Genomic DNA, 21679 nt, shown 5'->3' with positions numbered 1-21679 from the left:
TAGTATATACACAAAATCAGAGATGAAATTAAAATGTACATATTAAACAGGCAAGTAAACTTGATTTTTTCACAAAATAAATTTAGCAGATTTCCTTTTTTACTACCCATTTATTTATTTTTTATAGCTCCGTTTATTGTTAAAAAAAGTATTATTTTTTAATTTGAATTTGATTAGAGTTTTTCGATCATTTTACTAAATATTGTATTGAAATTAGGAGCAAAGCAGCGCATCTTCGTTACAACAAGCACAGGGAGACTTCCAGTGACGATAGGGCCGTATTCCGTTATTGCCTTCTCCAATTATTGGAGATCATTGAAGTCCAATAACGTTAACTGGGACAAAAGTTGGTGCCAGTCTGTTTTGTACTTTAATTATTGAAAAAAAAACTCGGCAGATAAAAAGGTATGTTCCAGTATATTTTTTTTGTTCAGATATTTAAAAAGAATAGAAGAAATACTAAGTTGGCATCACTAACTAAAGCATCAATGGTTGGGTTTTTGTTTGTTTTTCAGTTCTCTTTTACACGTATTACAAAAACAACAATCTCGTTTCCTCTCTCGCTCTCATCTCAAAACATAGCTACTCAAATACTCTCTGACCAGCCATGGGCTAGAGAAAAAGCAAACGACCATTGTAAATTCAATCAAGAAAAGTTATTGGTGGTGTTCGTATCGTAATCCGCTATCCGCGTAACACAACGTTCCAAATCTACCCAACACACAAAAGAGAAGAGAACAAAGCAAAAAATTATTTATTAATGAAAGAAGGAAAAGTTCTTTTTCGAATCCCAGCATAAGCTTCTTCGTCGTCGGTACCAAGTCCAGTGACTAAGTATTGTAAATTTGCCAAAATCCAAACGCTTCGATTTGATATTTATTTACAAAGTAAAAAATACAAAGCATTTTGCCGTTTCAATTGGTTTTTATACAAACACATCTCCACTTTAAACAGTTTTCTTGTGGCTTGGCTAAGTGCTTGTGTTCGAGTGTGTGTGTGCGTGCAACACTGAAAACAAAAAGGAAAAATTGACAAAAAATAAAAATAAAAAAACAACCAGACATCAGCAAAAGTTTGTTGGTCCACAAACAGAAGCGGATAGCAGCAGAATTGAATGAGAAACCAGAAAATAGTTACTACATTCTGTGTCTGAACAAATTTTCCATTCAAAGGGAATAGCGAATTGAGCAGGAGAGCAATAAGCATTGTCTAACTGCAAATCTTCTCCCCCCGTTTCAATAAAAGAAAAGTGCAAAAAAGTGATATTTTTATTAATAACACAGAACCCCAAGTGAAGTTTGTTGAAAATTTTTATTAAAATTGTTATTGTTAATGCAATCTGTAGCACTGATTTTCTACACCAACAACTATCCACAAATCTTGTAAAGAAAACGCAAAAAGTAATCAGAGGAGGAAACACAAAGTTTTGTGAACCCCGAGAATTGAATGAGATTTGTAAGAAAACGCAAAAACAAAAAAGAACATCCAAGAAACTCAACGTAAAATAAAAACCCAACAAATCAAATAAGCTAAGCGGCCCGCTAATATTCAAAGCGTATTACAGAGAAAAAACAAACAGAGATACGGCAATAAGAAGGTAATTTTGTTGTTTAATTCCGACTAAGATTCAATACCGAGTTTACAATGTGCTGCTGGTTGTTTTGTTGGAATTCTATTATACAAAAAGAGAACAAACTGAAAAAAAAACAGTGAATAAATTTGCATTCTATTGATTTGTCTCTGTGCCGTGTGAGTATGATTTCGTGTGTGTGTGTGCGTTGTAGAAAAAAGTGTGAATGCGATCGTTTAAATAAGTGTGGGGTGTATTGTTGGGGGGCCTGATGACTGGCTGGCTGGCTCTGCTGCCTGCAACCAAAGGCGGCATATCAGTACCAACCAAAGTACGTACACACGTACTAACGTTATGTACATGCGATGCCATTACTGCTGCTGCATACACACCACATTTTTTCAGTTAATGTCTGGCTAGCTTTTCGTCGTTGTCGTCTCCTATTTTCTTCGGGGCTTTTCGTCGCTGTGCGCCGCCAAACAGAGACGATACCGCAACAACAACAACCGGCGAAATAATTTATTTCACTCTGATGTTTGCTTGGTCGTCGGTCGATGGATGTGGTGGCTAGGTTCCGTCTTTGCAATTTACTCCCAACGTTTTGGACATGTTTGGGGCAGAGCCGCAGCATCAGCGTTCATTTTAATTTTAAACTACAATGTATGGCAATCACGCACGCTCGTTCGTTCGCTCGCTCGCAATTGAAATGTCTGTCGCACAAATAATTTTAGTTGCGAACTGTAAAAAATGTGCTTTTTTGCAGATGTATGAGTGTGTGCGTCTTGTAAAATGCTGTTGTGCAGTCTCAGAATTGATTTTCTTCCTTTTTCGCTTGTGTCTGTTTTTTTTATTTTCTTTTTGTGCTTCTCTTCATTGTATTTTTCTCGTTTTTTTTTTTGCTTGCCTCTCGTTGTTTGGGTCTTTTTGTCACGTTTTGTTTCTCTTCTCTATTTTCATTCGTTTTGTTACTTATCGTGTTTCGCAAGTTACTACACAACAGCGCCATCCACTTTTCAGTGTTGCCAATATAGAATTTATATGAGAAACCGAATAAACCGACTAATTGGAAAACAACGATGTTTGTGTGGAATTTGTTGTTTCAGAAAATCAAGAATTTTTAAATGTGTTTAGAGTGAATAGGTTTTAATAATTTGCCAGCACACAATTGAGTTTTTTTTTTTTTTTTTGGCAAAGAAAACAGTAAAACAGCAGATTTTATATTCGGTCAAAAAAAGGTTTTATTTTTTCGTTCCCATCAAAATTAAAAGAATTTCGAAATTTTCTCTATTGTTTTTATTCCTTTGAAGAAAAGTTGGAAGTCCAAAAGATCGATTGACACTTGAACCGCGTTGTGCTTCAGACCAATAGGCATCCTACCTACAAATTATTTGTACCATAATTTTAACGTAAACGTGAGTGGGACTGATTCTTTTGAAAAGATTCATCTTATATTGTTCAAATTTTCTTTTTGTAATTTTTATTATAATTCATAATCAATTTAGAAAACCCGGATTATATATTTGATGGTCTTCTCCAATATTATTTGATCCGGTTAAATATTGCCTAAAAACCTAATATTGTGCGGTGGTGCCCGATGATTCCAATTTTTTGTATAAAGGTCCCTGATCCACAAAGAGCACGAAATGCTGACTTCCTGGAACTTCTGTTGGAAAGTATATGTAAATATAATGTAAACGTGTAGTATATGTAAACAATTGGTATACACATTGATCTGACTGCTGAAAACCGCCAGATTTGTAAAAATCGTATCTTCCTCTCTTGATTCATTTGGATGCTATGGTGATTGCAAAAGGCAGACAAATATATATAAATATACATAGAACTTTCCTTTGATAAAATAAAACATTGGTTTTAGGCCATGTACGTTGCCATAACAAGCCAGACTTTTTTCTCATTGTCTGTTGTTTAATGAGGAATATTATTCTTCAATTAACTTTCTAATATTTTCGGACATCTATGATCAAAAATATGAATATTTTCTTATTTCGAAAAGTTACAGACGACATCAGAAACTTTCTAAGTCATCCATATTATATGATGCTGAAGGATGTAAAAAGAGATAAATAATCAGCTGGCATAACAGCTTTTTTTCAGTAGGATTAAGTTTTTACTATTGCTGCTGCAGTTAATTTTTGTCTTAAAAGTTTTTATACCCTACACCACATAGTGTTAAGGGTATTATATCTTTGTGCATTTGTAACATCGAAAAGGAAGCGAGATAAACCCATAGTTACGTTTGAGGATCTCCAAGGAATCACTATCTGAATCGATTTATGCTTGTCAGTCCGTCTGTCCGTCCGTCCGTCGGTCCATGTATATTTTCATTTTATGTATTTTTGTAAACAAAATGCTGGTCGCATTTAATATCCGATTAAGATGAAAATTTCTAAAAAATATTTTTTTGGCACAAAGACGAACATTATTGAAATTGGTGATAAACGGATCAGATTTAGATATAAAGATGAAGATATACCCGATTTCGGATTAATTGTGCACCAAATGGCCATTTTAAGTCTAAATGACCTGAATTTTGGCAAATCTAACCGAATTCAATCTAGAAGCAAGTACATCAAAGTTGGAGAAAATCGGTTCAGATACAGCTATAGTGCCCATATATGTTTCATCCGATTTGGTCTTAAAGTACCAGATATTCGTAATATGCATTCGGCAACAATGATATTTAGTACCAGATATCAGATACATCCCAGAAATACCTCTGCCAAAATTTTTATCAAGATCGGTTCAGATTTAAATATAGCTCTCTTTATAAAAATTCATAAATTCTTTTGTTACGGGATCTCTACTAAATATGCATCATATAGTCGGCCCTTTTGACTTTTCCTTACTGGATCACCTTGTATCCGAATTGACTGATAGATAAATGAAGACATTATATATTTTATTATGGGCTTCGTCGCGAACTCATGTTGATTGGCGTCTGAAACTCATGCGACGCAAATCAATTGCAGTTATCGAGGTTATTATCGGGCTTCCAAATTAATTTATGTTTGATTGATCTAAATATTGACAAATATTGCTTTTGAACCAAATTTACACAATTTCTGGGCTCCAGTGCACAAATGTGTTGCCCTGGGCAGGAAAAAATTTGCAACCAGCAATATATGTATTATATATTCAATTTAATATTGATAAAGGAACGCCTGATAACATATTAAATGCTGTATTTTATAAGCTTAGCAAACTTTCAGTTAGGCCAAGTAAGCAATAAGAACATTTTATATGAAGGACAAAAAAAAACTTCCCGGACGATGAACACTCAAAAATACGTTATGTAGCAGTTCATAGCAAATTTTGCATCATCCGCTTTACTGCCGACAGTTAGTTGGGCATTCAACATATAACTTAAATTGAAATTCCATTAAGAGTGGGATTTCAAATTAAAATGAAAATATGTTTATAAAATGGTCTGTTCTAGAACCTGCAAGAATCTACTAGTTTTGCAATTTTTTCGATATCATAAAGGAAAAATAAATTCTCAATTTTCTATTGCATCAATCGCCGCCTCACGCTATTCCTAACACTCACTGACTCACTCACAAAAGGACAGGAGCCAAATCCCAAAAATATCTTCAAATAACTAAATATTGATAGATTGATTGCATAACCACTTCGAAAGACTGATTCCATATAATGAAATGCAAAGCGTGTTTTTGCTATTCTCTTGGAATTATCTAAAATTATTACTATAACCAATAATAAGTTGACAGAACTCGGCATGTAAGGTTTCTTCATATTTCATATTTAGAAAACTAAAACTTTGTTACATAGAAAACACAGAAAAATGTTATTGTGTTAATAGAAATATGTCGTTTTGGTACATAAGATAGTGATGTTTCTTTCTCATTCTACGCTCTCGACTTTTGATGACCTCGCTGCCGATATACACCCTAAATCACTTTATTCATATATATTTATAAGGATTAATTAAAACACACAGAAAAGACCAAAAAATGACCAAACTCTTTTTAGTATTTTATTGCGTCCTTAATGTTCTACCGTTTAGTTTTTCGTCCCTTCTGTTCTATTTATTTTAGATACGTTTCCCAAAAGTTTCATTTACTCGTTCCTACTAGCTCCAGGGAATTTTATATAAAATTCTTGAATTTACGATTGCATTTGGCGTTTAACACGTTTTCGTTTATTGGATGATAATTGACCATTAATTATTGGTTTATGGTGTAGAAACATGTATTTAAGAATTCATATTTATAAAGAAATTCATTATAGTTTTCGAAAATGTCGCATGTGGTTAAAGGAAAACGTTTGTTTACTTCTTTTTCTTTTATTATATTAATTTGAAGCAGCAAAAGCAACAAAGGTCTGGAAAACACTTTTCTTTTTTTATCTTTCAAAATGAAATATGAAATAAACTAAACATAGTTTTCATGGATCTAAACCAAAAGTATTGTGCTGGATATATTTAATTATTGTTGCACATAATCTGGTTTTGATTTTGAATAAAACGAAATTCAAATGATATGTACATCCGCATTGAAATAATATACTCTGGATCTAGTTTGAAAGTTTAACAACTTAATGGGAACATATGTTCGAGCGACTTGAGCAGATGACTAATACCTTACTTACATTCAGCAATTTGGTTTAAATAGATCTACATAGAGATCAGGATAGATACTGTGAACATGTTTTTGTATGTCGATTCGAAAGAGAATGCGAAAAAAAAACAGTATTCCAGTCTGTTTTTCAAAAATTTGACGTATTCACATGACTGCTTGGATGCTTTTAGCTGCTTCTCTCAGATCATAGCACCACGTAGCCTACCACAGAACTATATATTATAATAGGACCATGTTCTGTACATTTAATTGCTTATATGACAATCTTTATGCTGTCTGAAGAGAATGTACTTTTAAAGGTAAAGATTAACTAGAGATTATTGGGGATTACTTGTTCCTGAACTCCAAGTACGACTGGGTTACTCACATATTGATTATCCAGTGTTTCCTTTTTATTTGAAAATGCATGCCAGTAAATAAAATGCAAAAAAATGAAAATGCATTATAGTATAGTCAGGAATATTAATACTAACCCCGGTAATCCTCATGATATATTTACCACAGATCAATAACATTCACAATATGTGAATCTACAATAGATGTCTAAGAAAATCCCATACAATCTATTATAATTAGCCGATTTTTTGTCGATAAAATATTCAATAATTCTGCGAATATTAATTTTAATGAAAAAAATCAGTTCTTTTCAGCCTTCTTTACTTTTTTTTATTTGCTGTCTGTAATTAATGAAGGCTTCTAATAAATAATTACACAATAAACGAATTGAATAATCAATTATCTGCTTGATTTTATATCCTTAATTAACACAGAACAGTCTCTTTTTTGCGCCTAACCTTTTTTAAACAGAGTAAAGGATGCTTTATTTTTTATTTTGCACTCCACTTTCGTTCTTTGCAATTTTATGTTGTTGAAACTAGAAAAAAGTTTTAATATTGTTTCATGTCCTTTTAATCCGATACGAAGGCAATCTAGAGAATAATGAAAAAGGTCTTTGATTTCCAATTTTGTGAAAGAGGTTTAATTTTCACTTTAGAAAACAGAATTTTCTTTTTTGTGTGTTTCTGTTTTGGTTGGTAAAAACTCAAAAAAAAAAGCTTGCTACAACAACATTTGGCTGTCTAAGCCATCATGCCTAGGATTTTCTAAATCCTAGGCATGATCCAAAAAAGAAGAAACATTTCTTCCTCTCTGCATTACACGCTGACGCTAAGTCAAACCGCCAAAGGCGTTTAGTGTCTTGTAAATTCGTTGGGACAAATTTTGGCAAAGAATATTTTCCGTCCGTCTGTCGGTTTGACTGTTTATCAGCACACACACACACAGATTCAAATGAGTCTTAGTAACAACACCAACTATAATATTGCAGTATAATGCAAAAAGGGCCGACTCATCCCAATTTCAATTTGTAATTTTTGTCTCCAATTGCTAGGCGGCATCGTCACTGCACTTACTTCGATTACAGCATTAAATGCTTGTTTGCCGCTTCAGTCCATCCGCAGAAGTTTGGACTGACGTTCGTTGCCATGGTCTTTATTTTCGTTTTTTGGCATGTAACCAAAAAATATTATTTCCAAAAGAACTGCACTAATGGAATATGGTTGCTATCGGCTGCTGTCGTTTGATGCTTATTCATCCCTGAAAGAGGGGTGAACTTTTTTTTGGGTATCAATTTCCTCCAACTACGTACTTTCCATCCAATATGTATAAGTGATAAGGTTGCAGAACAGTTTTTGCTATTATTTTTATTTTTGTTGCAACTTAAAACTTAAAATGAAACTTTAGATGAACTAAAGTGCTGTTTTGATAATTAATTGAATTTCTACCGCAAAAATGAAGGACATATACAGTGAATATTTACTAGATTAGAAGTTTTGGCTGTGTGTTGTCTGACTAAAAATTAGTAGAAAATTGTGGAAATTTTACGGGAATTTTGACTTGGAGTATGCTGCGCTTATCTTTTGGAACCAACTCTTTTAAATGTTGGCAGCGGATGTAGATTTCATGGAAGTATGACTCTGCTAGGGCCCCAATGATAAGATATTGTTGTTGTAACAACTCGGCTGAAATCGTATAAAGAAAAATATACAGAAATAAAAATTACATTATATACAGCATTGAAGCTGAGCCATCTCAGTTCTATAAGATGTTGATGGATAGGCAATCGCGGTGGGAAAAATGACAGTTGCTCAGAATACAATACGTTCTCAACAGGAGTTAAGGGCGTCACTATACTCAGACCGAAGTTAAGTCAGAGGGAAAGAGTATACAGTTCCCTAACTTCATGTGGGTGTTAGTTTACGGCTTTATTACACTTTTTGGATTATAATGTATTCACGAGCGGTTGACGATCGATGAAATGATATGACCTGAAATCCTATCAAGGAGGTTGATGTAGTGGATGAAAATATCTAGTCATCACGACATTATTTTTCTGGCGAGCAACATTCTGCTCTCCACATGGACGTGATAAACGCTGAAGATGCGAACTCAACTTTTTCCAACCCGGAGAACATTCTCGGAGACCCTATACTGTGTCACTGAGAATGAATTCCTCAATCGCATCAGCATAGTTAAGATCGGTTCGAATAATGACTTTGTTTACTTAACTCAGCTCCAGAAGGTACTAGCTTTACGGAATTACCGTTCTCTTTCTGTGTTGTTAGAAGATAATTTGAATAAATTGTCGTAGCGGAGGTTTAGGGTTCCAATCAGGTGGTATAAGTCTATATTCGATGTATATATCTAGTTCAAGTAGTGCATGAGGTGAAAAGTTCTCCCGTATGAAACTGTTGATGGTGGCTAAGCAGTAGGATTAGTACATATATTCATCACAAATGAATGTATCATTGGGTGGAATGGAGTTTTGCAAGATAAAGATCCAATAAATTGATTGAAAGGACATCGACGCGCATTTATTTCCAGTTAATATATTTAATATTAGAAGTGATCTCTTTCAAAAGATAGAAGCCAACACTAAGTAGTTTTTTCAAGCCATCTGTATGCAGAACATTGGTACCTTGTAGCCTCAACAGGGCCAATAGAGAAAAATAATTAAATATTAACTACGGATGACATGGTTTTTTATTCATCGAAATGCTTTTATGCTACCCCAAAAGCATATTTATTCGTGGTTGGGGTTAAGTTTGAAGTTGTGGAATGTGTTGTTCGAAGATGAGCTACTAATCATAACCTGCATTTACGCAAGTTTTTAGAGTGCCACTCCTCCTATTCAAAGTCCACGTAGACAATTTTCGTCACGGGGTTACAGGTAATTGTACGGAGCCAAAATAAATATTATCTAGTTTTAGAAAAATCTATTCAGCCGTATGTGAGTCTAAAAGGAACATAAAATACACCAAAAAGAAATCAATTTTAAATACACCCGTAAAAAAATTGAAATTTGCACGAGCGAATGACACATTAAAAGATACCTTCCACATTACCAGTAGCGCTATTCTTTAAAAATACAAAGCAAAGAGCCTTTTTTTCGATTTTACCAACGAAGGCCTAGATTCTTTTGTAACAAAATACTGACAAATTATTGATTATGTTGTTGATTTATGTATACATCATACTATCGACACAAAAGATATATCAGTAGTTTAAGATGTATGAAAAATTTAAAATTCATTCATTGAAAATAAAAAGCAAATATCTTTATTAAAATAAAAGTACATCCTACACTTTGACCCAAAAATTAGGTTTTATGCGAAGTTAGAATGCATTTTCCCACTTCGACATTGCGCAACCACGAATATTGACTTCCCCAAGATTCTTCTCTAAATTTAGGAATTAAAAGAAAAAACTCATCTCAAAACTAACATCGCCAAATGAAAATCAAACAATTCGCGTCTGTATTTTTCTTGCTATCATAAAAGTGTCTTAATTAGCATACACTTGCTGCTTGAGTTCAAATTGGCGAAGAAAGCGACAGGCAAAGCACCAGCCCAGCCAGCCAGAGTGACCGGCTAGTCGGTCAGGGTAAGTCGTCAAGTTGAAAGAAATACAGCTTTGGGCTGCACTTGTACGAGTGCATTCTTTTCTTCTTTGTGCACTAGCAACAAATAATTGTCCAACCATCCAACCAAACATCCATCCGTTCATCCATTTCGTAGTCGAATGCATTCGCTGTCGTCTTCGTCGTCACTTTTCGAATGGACGAACCAAGGAATGGAAGGAAAATTTGTGCAAACAAAGCAAAGCACAAAACATTTAATCTTGTAAAAGTTCGTTTCGCTTTTCCTTGTTTGCGTTTTGTTTTTCCTTTGTTTTTTTTTTTTTCTTTGCTACATGATGAAAAGTATGGCCACAATGACGACGTCGACGGCGGCAAAGGCAGCGATGAAAAACACTGCCAATGATAATTATAATTATTACAAGTCTACCGGCTCGTCCGCCTAGCTGCTATCGTTCGTCCGAGTGTAAATACGTCAGCTTTTTTGCCTTGTAACTTTGCATGCGAAAACGAATGATCGTCATGTGTTTTTGTTGCTTTTGTATTTTGTTGTAAAAGTTTCACATCTTATTGTCGATATTTATTCTTGGGATTTTGTATGGATAGATGGATGGATGGACGAATCATGGCGATGCTGCCTGTACAGTTCTCGCATATCTATCTACTGTACGAAGAAAGATGGATGTGTCTGTATTTGGCAGACAGTCGGGATGTTGGTCCGGCGTTTTAAATGGAGATAAACGTATTTGTTAAGTATTTCATTTTTTACATTATTTATTTTTACATCGCTTTGCACATATTTATGTACTTTTGCGTACTTTGTTAAAATCCATAACAGCGCAATAGGTGGTTGAGAAAGGTTAAAAAGTATTGAGAGATTTACTATGTCAATATTATTAAAAAGGCATAAATCTGCTTTTAGAGCCGTTTTGGGTTAGTTGTTCCATTATAAATAAATAATTAGACACGGTTCAAATAACATATATAGGAAAAACGACACTTATTGGACAGACAGGGTGAGATAAAAACTGCAAACGAAGTCAAACGCCATAGTTTTAATTTTTTTTTTTTTAATTTTATTGAATGAAAGCCAAAAATGTCGGAAATAGCATCAAATTGTAGAATAAGTTTAGATTTGTTCGAATTGGGCACCTTTGGCACGAATTATGGTCTTCAAATGGCCAATGAAACCGTCACACGCTGCCCAAATGTTGCTCTGCGGTATTTTGGCCTATTCCTGGCCAAGCGCTTGCTTGAGGTGATCGACACTTTGGTATTTTTTAGTGCCAACCTTGCTTTTCAAAATACTTTAGACACAATAGTCCAACGGATTGGTATCCGGAGATTTTTGTGGCCATTGTGCGCAGGAAATGAAGCGAGGAACCACATTTTGTAACCATTCTTGGGTGGCGCGTGCTGAGTGCGATGGTGCTGAGTCCTGTTGGAATGTCCAAGGTCTGCGGCCAAAATGTTTGCATGCCCAATGCTTCAATACCCCCTCCAGAATATTTTCGCTATAATATTCGGCATTTATTCTGATGCCACGATCGATTAATACGAACGGAGAGCGACCATCGGCTGTTAAGGCGGCCCACATCATCACCATGGCCGGCGCTTGAGTTCTGATGGCCAACCGAAGGTGCACATTTTCAACTGACCTCTTTGGCGATAACGAAAATTTCCAAACTAGATGCGTCAATCATTTGAAATGTACAAATTAATCAGAAGCTAGTTCTTTTGGAGTTTTATTTATGGTAGAATTATTATGATTCGCAAGGCCTGGGCTACAGCGCAATTTAATTTGCTCATTATTAATTATCTTAGAATTACACATTTGCTATGATAAGGAACACATCAAAGTTTAACAAAACCACGAAACTTAATCAGTATTTTAAGGACAATGTAGCTCCCAAAATCCTTCCTCAACTCAAATGCTTTCTGTCGGGAAGAATATCGTTCTTTAATAAGATATTGCCAATTTTTAGCTTCTATAAATTCATGATGGATGTATTTTTCATCTTGCATCGGCTTGTTCTATTGACTAGGAAATTAACATGAATTTCAACAAAGACTTGTCGGTTATGTTCGGCACTGCAGTATTGGAACCATTAGTGCAAGAAAAGCTACCTGACTGATCCTTAAGGTTCCATCCTTAAGGTCTCTTTATCGTTATTTACTAGTCGAACTATGGAAAATCGCAGATAAACGAAAACGCTTTATGTACTTCGAACTGTACAGTTGAATAATTTGGATAAGTCACCAGACGATATTTTTTTTAGAAAATTCGAAATATTGTATACGTTCACCTTGTTCTGAATGTACTTCCTGAAATCTTCTATTTGATGTCAGTTTCAACTCCACTTAATTTTAATTTTCTGTACCCTTTTGTCGGTAATTTTCCCAAGACTAATCAACATTTTTTCGGAAAAATCAAATCGAACCTAAGTATAGTTTGAGACCTTTTAGCTAGGTCTCAGCCCTGCTGCATTCTTTTTTGCCAGTAATTGTTTTACGTTCCATATATTATAATACTATTTTTATGCTGTTAGTTTAGTGGTTTTAACTTTCTTTTCTATCTTTTTAACCCTTTCTGAATGCCACCAAAGGTCCGGTGTTTTTGTCTTTACTCTTTACTTGGTATGATAAAAAAAGTTAATTATAGAAATAACTCATTCTTTTTTAGGTTACTGGTAATGTAGCGGGCATGTTGTTGTCATTACTAGAAATGCGAAATACTAAATGTTATCTGGGCTTTACATTTTTAATCCTATTGATTACTGTGCAGTGAAAAAACTCTTTTTGCTTTAATGATTATAGCTCATCCCCCAGTGCCAACAATTTATGAGTCGCCCTCGTATTGCGAATATATAAATATTTGTTTTGAAAGTACAATTCTCGCATTCATCATCTCAACCATCCTCTAGATGGATTTCTTTGCTGTTGTTGTGTCGACATGCATTAGTCCCATAAGCCTTATAAAAAAGGAAAGACTGACTGAAAAACAATGGAGAAAGCCAAAACGCATAGGAAAGAAACGAAAAACAAGAATTTGTGGGCTATGAGGCGCGAATAGAATATATGAACATACATACACACATAAGCTGGTATAGATGAAGAGGTAGACAGGCAGTTGCATTTAAGTGGATACATGTATGCCTACCGCAACTGTTACCGGCTAAACAACTGAGGAGGATTTGCACTTGAAGTGCTTTCTTCTTTTCTTCTTGTCATAGACCAAATGTAGCAACAAAACCGACTTTTTTCCACACACACACACACAGGTAAATAATGCCATTGTATGCGTTTTTTTACATTGGATGACTTGCTTATTTTACTTGAGCACTTACATACCCACATTTAGTTGCCTTGCCACGTCCTTACCGGAAAGCTGTTCGCCTCCAATGCTACCATTGAACAGCTAGCTACTGTTTCTGCTGCTGCTGCAGATCACAACAGATCGACGCCAGTCTTGTTGGTTAAGTTTTTTTTCTCAAAGATTTCAATGCAATCCATTGAATTGTGATTATATTTCATTACCTCGCTGCACTTGAGTTCGAAGCAGAGACAGCGCTGACGTCTTACAAACCGACAATTGCATGTCTAGCAAATGTGTGGGGTCCATCGTCGTATGGTGCGGAACTTCTGGATCTACATCTTGTTTTCGTATTTATCTAAGCATTTCTATTGTGGCATAGATATTCAGTCGCGGCAGACCAATATAACTGGAATGAATACGAGACACATTCTGGGTACCCACAGCACTCTGCCTGCCCGCTTACCTGTTCTACATGTCAACCAGGTATTCTCTGGTTTGCTCCGAGTAGTTCTGTACACGTCTGTAGGTGTGTGTATGTGCCATTCCCTCTACATATGCAACCGTCACCTTCATGCATCCACAGGCGTCTTTGTCTTCGTCGTCGTCGGCCAAAATGCAAAAAGTAGCGCGCTCTCTATGTAATATCGAATACATTTCACGTTTTCTCGCATTGTGACCAGACTAACTGAATGTTTCTCTAAGATGTCTAAGCACACATATTCCTTTCCCCTCCACCCTCTGCCCCTTCATAGGGTTGATATTTTGTTGCCATTTGTGTGATGGTAGGTAGTAGATTTAGACGAGAAGGTGCATGTGATAGATGGACGGCGAACAATATAAATGTAGAAATACTTACGTGTAAACACGTCCAATAATTGTTGTATGTGAAAATGATGGCTGTGAATGTGTATGTGTGTGTGCGGGGTGAGAGTATGCGCTGCGTATGTTTTGGTGTAAATATCTTTACATTTCCAGTTCAAGTGTTCTTGTTGATTTGCCAGCGGTGGTGTATTGAGGACGACACTCACTCGACTTTCGACTTGGATGATAACGAAGAAGAGACAAATTTGCAATCAATTGGAAATTATCAAGAATAATTCTATCGTAACATACGAAAATGCAACACACAGCAGAGTACATAGCATAAGGTTGAATGACTTATACTACGGGTCTCAGTCAACAAAATAACAGAACTTGTGCAAATGATTTCAGAGATGAGAATGTATCGTAAATGTGAATAGGTATTTAAGGTAGATGTATCATTTTATACATTATTTACAACCAGAACTTTATCTGCAAGAAGGACAAGTAAGAATGTTATTTTTAGCTATCTGTGCAAGTTTTCAAAAGATGGCCTTTTTTAATTGTATGGATTTAAAACGGTTGTGCGTTGTGTCATTAGATCCATCCAATATAATTTAATATGTAGCCTCCATCTATATATCCTAATTACGATAGGTTCTGAACCAATTGACATGGGGAACTAACATTTTATAAATATGTCAGGTTCATATGTAGTTATGTCAGGTTCAAGATGAGATACATTGATCATTGTTGTTCTCTATACTTGGTTCTCGCAAATAACCAAATGCCTACATGGACCACATTTTCTAAGCAGGCTTCCTAAAACATATAATGGTACCCCGATCGAAAATTAAATTATCAATTATTATTTTTACAAGGATAATTTGAAGTGAGTAAATATCATTTTTTTTACAATTTCTATGACATGCAAATACGTTTCGTTTTAAAAAATCTCACCTTATTGTGAGCCCTTTTTAAGCTTTCATTCATTTCATTCAGTTTCATTCAGCTTCGTGAGGGTAGATCCACTCGCACCTGAATTTTGGTTAGGAAAACCGACTGTTGTAATTAACTTCATTTGTGGAATCTGGATAGCAACAAACTTTTATATACCCCCCAACCATATGACTGCAGAGGGAATATATAATTTGATACGGCCAAAACGTGCCTCTTCGAAATAACCAAGTGTCTAACTAGGTCTCTGTGAAGAAAATCCGTTTTATGACATTTGAGTCGTCCATCCGTCCTTATGTCTGGCTGGTGCGCACGATAACACTTGAAGGTCCAAACTTGGTGCATTTGGTCCAAATATTATTGTCAGATCAACTTTGGAGATGGGCCACTCCCTCTGGTACCTCCCTCAGAAAAGGTAAACATGTTCATAGAACAAGAAAGGATCATCTAATATGGTTAAAACCTACACATCGTAATATTTTTATCAGTGCTAGGTAAGGTGGAAAATTGACATCGGCCCACAGCAGCAAGTACCTCCCTTACAAAAAGTAGACATTTTGAATAGCTATAACTCTAAGAAATTGTGAAATAAGCATCCGTTTCTCTTCCAATTTGACACATTTCAATATTTCTACCAATACACGAACTGGTATGAAGACCAGGTAGCATAGAACACTCCTTCAGGCATCTCGCCCACAACGGGTCAACATTTTGAATAACCATGAAGGTCATGAAACGCGCCATGAGCATCCGATTCCTTCCATAGACGGCACTTGCCAATACTTCTTGCCTGCCAATGGGATGTATCGGCCAACTTCTTCTGGCACCTCTCCCACAGAGGGGTCAATATTTTGAGTAACAAAACGCTCATAAAATATGAAATAAGCATCCGATTCTCTTCAAGATGATCGATATAGGACTATACCTTCTGGTATCTCCCATACAGAGGGTTACAATTTTCAATATATATTTCTTTTATAACTTGTGAAACAAGTCAGCGACTCTTTATACTTGGTATATCTACATATCTCTCTCAACCAGAGATCTGATGTGAATTCGGCAACTTTAGCTAGCAACACCACTCAAAAGATTTAAGTTTTGATTAACACAAGTCTGGAACACTTTTTTTCTTTTACTCAATGAGAACCCAAAATTCTGAATTACAGCTACTTACATTAGAAGATAATACTTGCAACCCTAAACCTAAGAGAGTATTCTGCTCCATGACGGCGACTTTTACTACCACTCGAAAACAAGCAAAGCATCCACTCTTACTGAGTGACATAGATTTTTTTACTCGCAGGAGTATGCCCGATCGTATTCGAGTAGGGAGTAAAGTGAAACTAGCTTGAGCATTTCTGAGCTCTGGTTACAAACGGAATAAGAAACTCAATATACCATCCGTAACATTTTGGAGGATATATAAATATATTTTGTCGTTTCAGGATAATTCTAACAGAATACATATATGTTTTCCCCGCTCCATCAGTACATATTTTTCTTTATTAAATATTCCCCTATCGCACACAAATGTTGTGTTATAATTTTTATCAATGCCCACTCCTGTGTGAGTGGTATTTTTCCAAGAATCCTTTAACAAACTGCTCCACATTAAAGCTATTGTAACTTTTGTTTCCGGATGCTTAGAGACAAATGCTGTATCCTTTCGATAAGAGACTTATGGTTTTTGCATCGAAAAGTAACACCTTGAACATGGAGTGTATTTAGAGAGGACAAACAGACGCACACACAATGACAAATCGCCAGAGAATGAGAGTATAATGCCACTTGAATGCATCGACAATTCTATACACGCATACACAGGACACGAACTGCATCACACTGCACATTACAAAGTGTTTGGTCCACATGAGAGTGTGTTCTGCCAATGCTATCTCCTCATGTCTATGCTGATGTGTTTTCTTGTTTGCCATCTCTACATGTGAATGGAGTGGCGGCAGGAGAGACGGCGGCGCAGATGTACATGTGACCAGACACAGACGACGATGATGCCTTGGCTCACGGCACACAGACACTTCCAAAAGGAAGTCAGACAAGGAAATGGGCCTTAAGCCAGTTTGTTGTTGTTGTTGCTGCTGCTACTGATGTATTGCATAAAATTGTCAGTCAGACACAATGTCTGTCATACAGCCGAGAGTGAGCCTGTGGGTTTTATCTGTGGGAGCTTCAAAGTCACAATAATCGCAATGTTCAGCAGACTGTGCAGGGTTTGGCTGGAAGTTGTAGTAGATTTTTAGACTAGCTTCTTCATTCTTTGTGCTCTGATGCCTGCCTGCCTGGCTGGCTGTCTTCTTCATCAACGTCATCATCATTTCTATCACCTTTGCCACCATTATTTGCAACGACAACATTTTCTATTACTTTCTCAGTTGTGTTTGTATGTGTTGCAGCCGAACACACACACATCCACTTGCATGACTCGAAACTCCAATATATGGCTATTACTTTCCTGGATCGGATTGTTGCAAACTAACTACTAAAATCTACACTACTCTTCAATGCATGTCTACGACTGGCAAGACTACTCAAAGTCAACGTTACTTCAAACACTATTGTTGTTGTTGTTTTGCTGTTGTCGTTATTGCAATTATTGTTATTGTTGGTCGTCATCTTCTATTACTTTACTTTGGTGGCTTCGTTGTCGCGTCATGCTTACTTTATCCTCTTTGCCAAGTTTGCGAACGAACGACCGACCGACCGAACGGCGTCGTTGTCTCTAAGCTCTGAACCGTGTAGAATTGTTTCGCTGCTGATGTTTTTGTAGGCCAACGACTTGTGTTGCAACCATATCTGGCAGCCGGCTAGAGGAGGGCCTATGCGCCCGCCTCATGGTCGTTGTCCCCATCATCATTATTGTTAGGAATGTGCCTATATACTTGAATGTATGTGTGTGAGTGTGAACGTGTGTATACTAAAATTTTAAGTTCTGCCAAGAAAACGGGCAACACTCTTGGCTTAAATAAACACCTTCGCAGCTTAAGAAATTGCATAGATTAACGTGAGGTTCAAAATTGTGGGCGTGCCTTGTTAAAAATTGTTTATTTAGCTTTTCAAAGTTTGGATTTTTATTAAATCCAAATTTCAACATAGCTTTTCATACAACGGTTTTGCCTTGTGAATACATTCAACTGAGTCAATATCACTATCTCCAATATTCACTTTTAACACTTGTGGTAATAATAGAGCGATAGAATGACAACTACATTCCCCAAGCACCAATAATAAGTTACAAAATAATGAGTTATTTCTAATACAATTTCAAGACATTTGATCATTCTAAATGATGAGAAACGCCAACCAGAGCTAAAACGACCGACTATATAACCTAAGGTTTGCTGGCCAGCAAACAAACGAAAAACTGAGAAAATAGCGAAGAGTTATGCGCGTCGACAAGTCGTTAGAAATATTGAAAGTTCGTTACTGTGACCGAGTGCATTGTGTGTCAAATTTCCAATCAGTAGATCGCAAGTTCAATCCCCACCATTAGGCAAAACAAGATAAGAAAACAAAAGTTTTAGCCTGCTAAAATAAAACACCAATTCTAGCGTTTTAAATCTGGCGATTTAGTCTGATGGCATGTGCTAGATCAAAAGTTATGTATACACAACGTGAATAGGGCCCTGTCACTCGAGTGACTTAATAACCGCATTCTTTGACAGGGAGACCTACTCTATTTTCAGTAGTACAATCTGTACCGATGGATCTCAGTTGACAAACTGCGATTGTAGGGGGTTGTAGCGGTTGCATCATATGGAATATCCTTCAAATTTCATTACGACTACAAATTATTTTAGATGAAATCTATGGTCATGGATATACTAACTGGCCGTATCAATGAAACTGAGAGTTCGGTGACTGTATAGGACAATGGCGTCGTTCAAATTAAAGGTTTTTGCCTTTATTGTTAAATTCATGAAATTGAAAAATCCACCATTATGCTTTGATTTGCATTTCAGCCTATCGCAGCAGATAAAGTTTGCAAGACGTGGTTCCTAGCCAAATGATATAAATATCAATGAGTCATTTCGTTCGAATAATACAGAGAGGTAAGGTCAACTAGATCTTTACCTTTTAAAAAATAGTAAATTTATTCTTTTTAATGAAACCTGAAGTACAACCTGTGATTCACATTATCACAGATCACTTCAATATTGGAACTATGAAAGCCATATGGGATGATACTAACTAGTGCGGTTTCTGTTAGAACGACAAGTAAACAGGGCCATTTAGCACTTTATATGTCATTATCCTATTATTTGTAAAGAAAACTTACACTAATATAGCAAAGAAGGCAAGATGGGTGCCTGGGGTTAGCCCCTTTGGAAAATATGTATTTTCAGATGTTTTTGTTTCATTTATATGAAAATTGTAATCCCTGCCCAAGTATTTTTCAACAGTAGGGCCTTATCTATCTACTCAACTTACGATCTCGATTTTCTTCTTATTTAACTCTTACCTTCATCTTTTTAGACCGTAAGTGTTTTTTTCCACTAAAACTCTAAAACATTTAGCAAACCAAATATAAAAAAAAAAATCAGATTGTGGTGTAGGAGTTGTCATTTAATGTTAAGGCCTCATTTGTTTGGATCGGATATGTGGTAACTCTACTGCCATTATAATCCCCATTACTTCAAACATCCCACGATTCGTGATAGAGATCATTGCATGGGAGTTTAAGATGATTGTTTCAAGGATTCGTCGATTTGGGCTTAGCGTTCCCGCTATCGGATGGGATGAAAAAACTGCAACTTCAGACTGCTGTCATTTCTAAGCCACTCGTCCGATAGCTGTTAAAATTATTCCAGTGACAGCTCATTATATATTCGTAATGGAATCCAAGCGTGATATCTTTATATTTGGCTGGAAAACCACAAGTGGCCGAAAGAAAACTGCAACATCATCAGAAATGGTTCGAAAAATAAAGAAGCGACTTGATCGAAACCTGCGTCGCAGTGGCCGAAAAATGGCTCGTGAGCTGAACATATCGCAACATACCATTCGCCAAATATTGAAAAACAAGCTCAGGGTAAAGCCATTGAAATTCCAAAAAGTGCAAGAACTTACACCGCAACAGAAAGAAAATAGACTCAAAAGGGCTAAAGAGTTGCGTCGCTTGGCCGAACGTGGTGAACTGCCGAATTTGGTTTTCTCCGATGAGAATGTTTCGTTGTCCAGCAGTTTGTAAACAAACAAAATGATCGTTGGACATTCTAACAGGGCTCAGCACCATCGCACTCAGCACGCGCCACCCAAGAATGGTTACAAAATGAGGTTCCTCGGTTCATTTCCAGCGTACAATTGCCACCAAAATCTCCGGATACTAATCCGTCGGACTGTTGTGTCTGGAGTATTTTGGAAAAGCAAGGTTGGCACTAAAAAATACCAAAGTATCGATCACCTCAAACAAGCGCTTCGCCGGGAATGGGACAAAATACCGCAGAGCAACATTCGGGTAGCGTGTGACGGTTTCACTGTCCGTTGAAAGACCATAATTCTCACCAAAGGTGACCAATTCGAAAAAATCTAAACTTATTATAAAAGTGCTATTTCCGACTTTTTTGCATTCATTCAATAAAATTAAAAAAATGTATAAATTATGGTGTTTGACTTTGTTGCAGTTTTTTATCTCACCCTGCATTGTGGCCTAGCATACCTTGATATACACATGTTTTGGGTTCCACATAGTTTGAGTTTGCAAAACAAATAATTAAATAAATTTTTGTTAATAATAATTTTTTGGGAAAAATCTTAATTAATTTTTATATGGCAGCATTTGATATTTCATTTAGTTTTCCTATAGCTTTGATGTGTGTCTGAAATAAACCTCAGATCTCTGGGGCTCATATATAGGCTGATATGTTTCCTTTATCGAAGAAAATACAATAATCGTTCCATCAGTAGCCGGTGATAGCTGTTAAGTCTATCTATTCAATAAAGGTTTAAAATTTCATAGTTCCTAACACATTTCTATGGACTGTATGTGTCAACATCTGAACCACACTGTATGTGCATGTTGACCCTGTATTGCCACTTGTTATTGTGTACACAGTTCCCCTCTGGTTCCCAACCATTTTCTTCATGCCATTTTTATTGTATGTAATTGCGCTTGCAAGCAAGCAAGCAAGAAAGCAAAGCATGCAGTGCATGTTTTTGTTGTTGGCATTGTATGGCGCGTTTCCACCATTAGAAAAGAAGTGGTCTCTCCAACAACAACTACAACGTATGCGGCCCCGTGCCCCCATGTCTATTTGGAAAATGATTCTTCTCCTGCTCATGTTGTGGCGTTGTGTGTATGTGTGCATTTGCCACGCTGTTTGTTCTGGGTTTATTGTGGGCCTTTACCAACACCACCATCATCAACAGCACCGATTTATAGAATTCATTCACATTTTTTGCACTTTCCACCACAAAACTCCAAACAACACCATCTAGAATCCATTGAATTACGGAGTATACTGAGTAACTGAGTTCATTCCCGC

At 36.2% G+C, this 21679-nt stretch overlaps 1 protein-coding gene across 7 annotated transcripts in view; it reads left to right on the top strand.

Moving 5' to 3' along the window:
- The first annotated feature begins 548 nt into the window (after window positions 1-548).
- The window catches only part of LOC101890536 (poly(rC)-binding protein 3), a 211974-nt gene continuing 190843 nt past the window's right edge, over window positions 549-21679 (top strand). For 2 of the 7 annotated variants that reach the window (XM_059129211.1, XM_005182257.4), the window contains exon 1: window positions 553-1597. The gene's annotated coding sequence lies outside the window, so the exon portion shown is untranslated. Of the gene's footprint in view, window positions 1598-21679 lie in introns of all 7 variants that reach the window. The other 5 variants (XM_020036334.2, XM_020036336.2, XM_059129212.1 and 2 more) reach the window with 5 other exon arrangements.

This window comes from Musca domestica, unplaced genomic scaffold, assembly GCF_030504385.1.
Source record: "Musca domestica strain aabys unplaced genomic scaffold, Musca_domestica.polishedcontigs.V.1.1 6, whole genome shotgun sequence".
Taxonomy (NCBI): domain Eukaryota; kingdom Metazoa; phylum Arthropoda; class Insecta; order Diptera; family Muscidae; genus Musca; species Musca domestica.
This window is presented reverse-complemented; position numbering and strand designations above follow the sequence as displayed.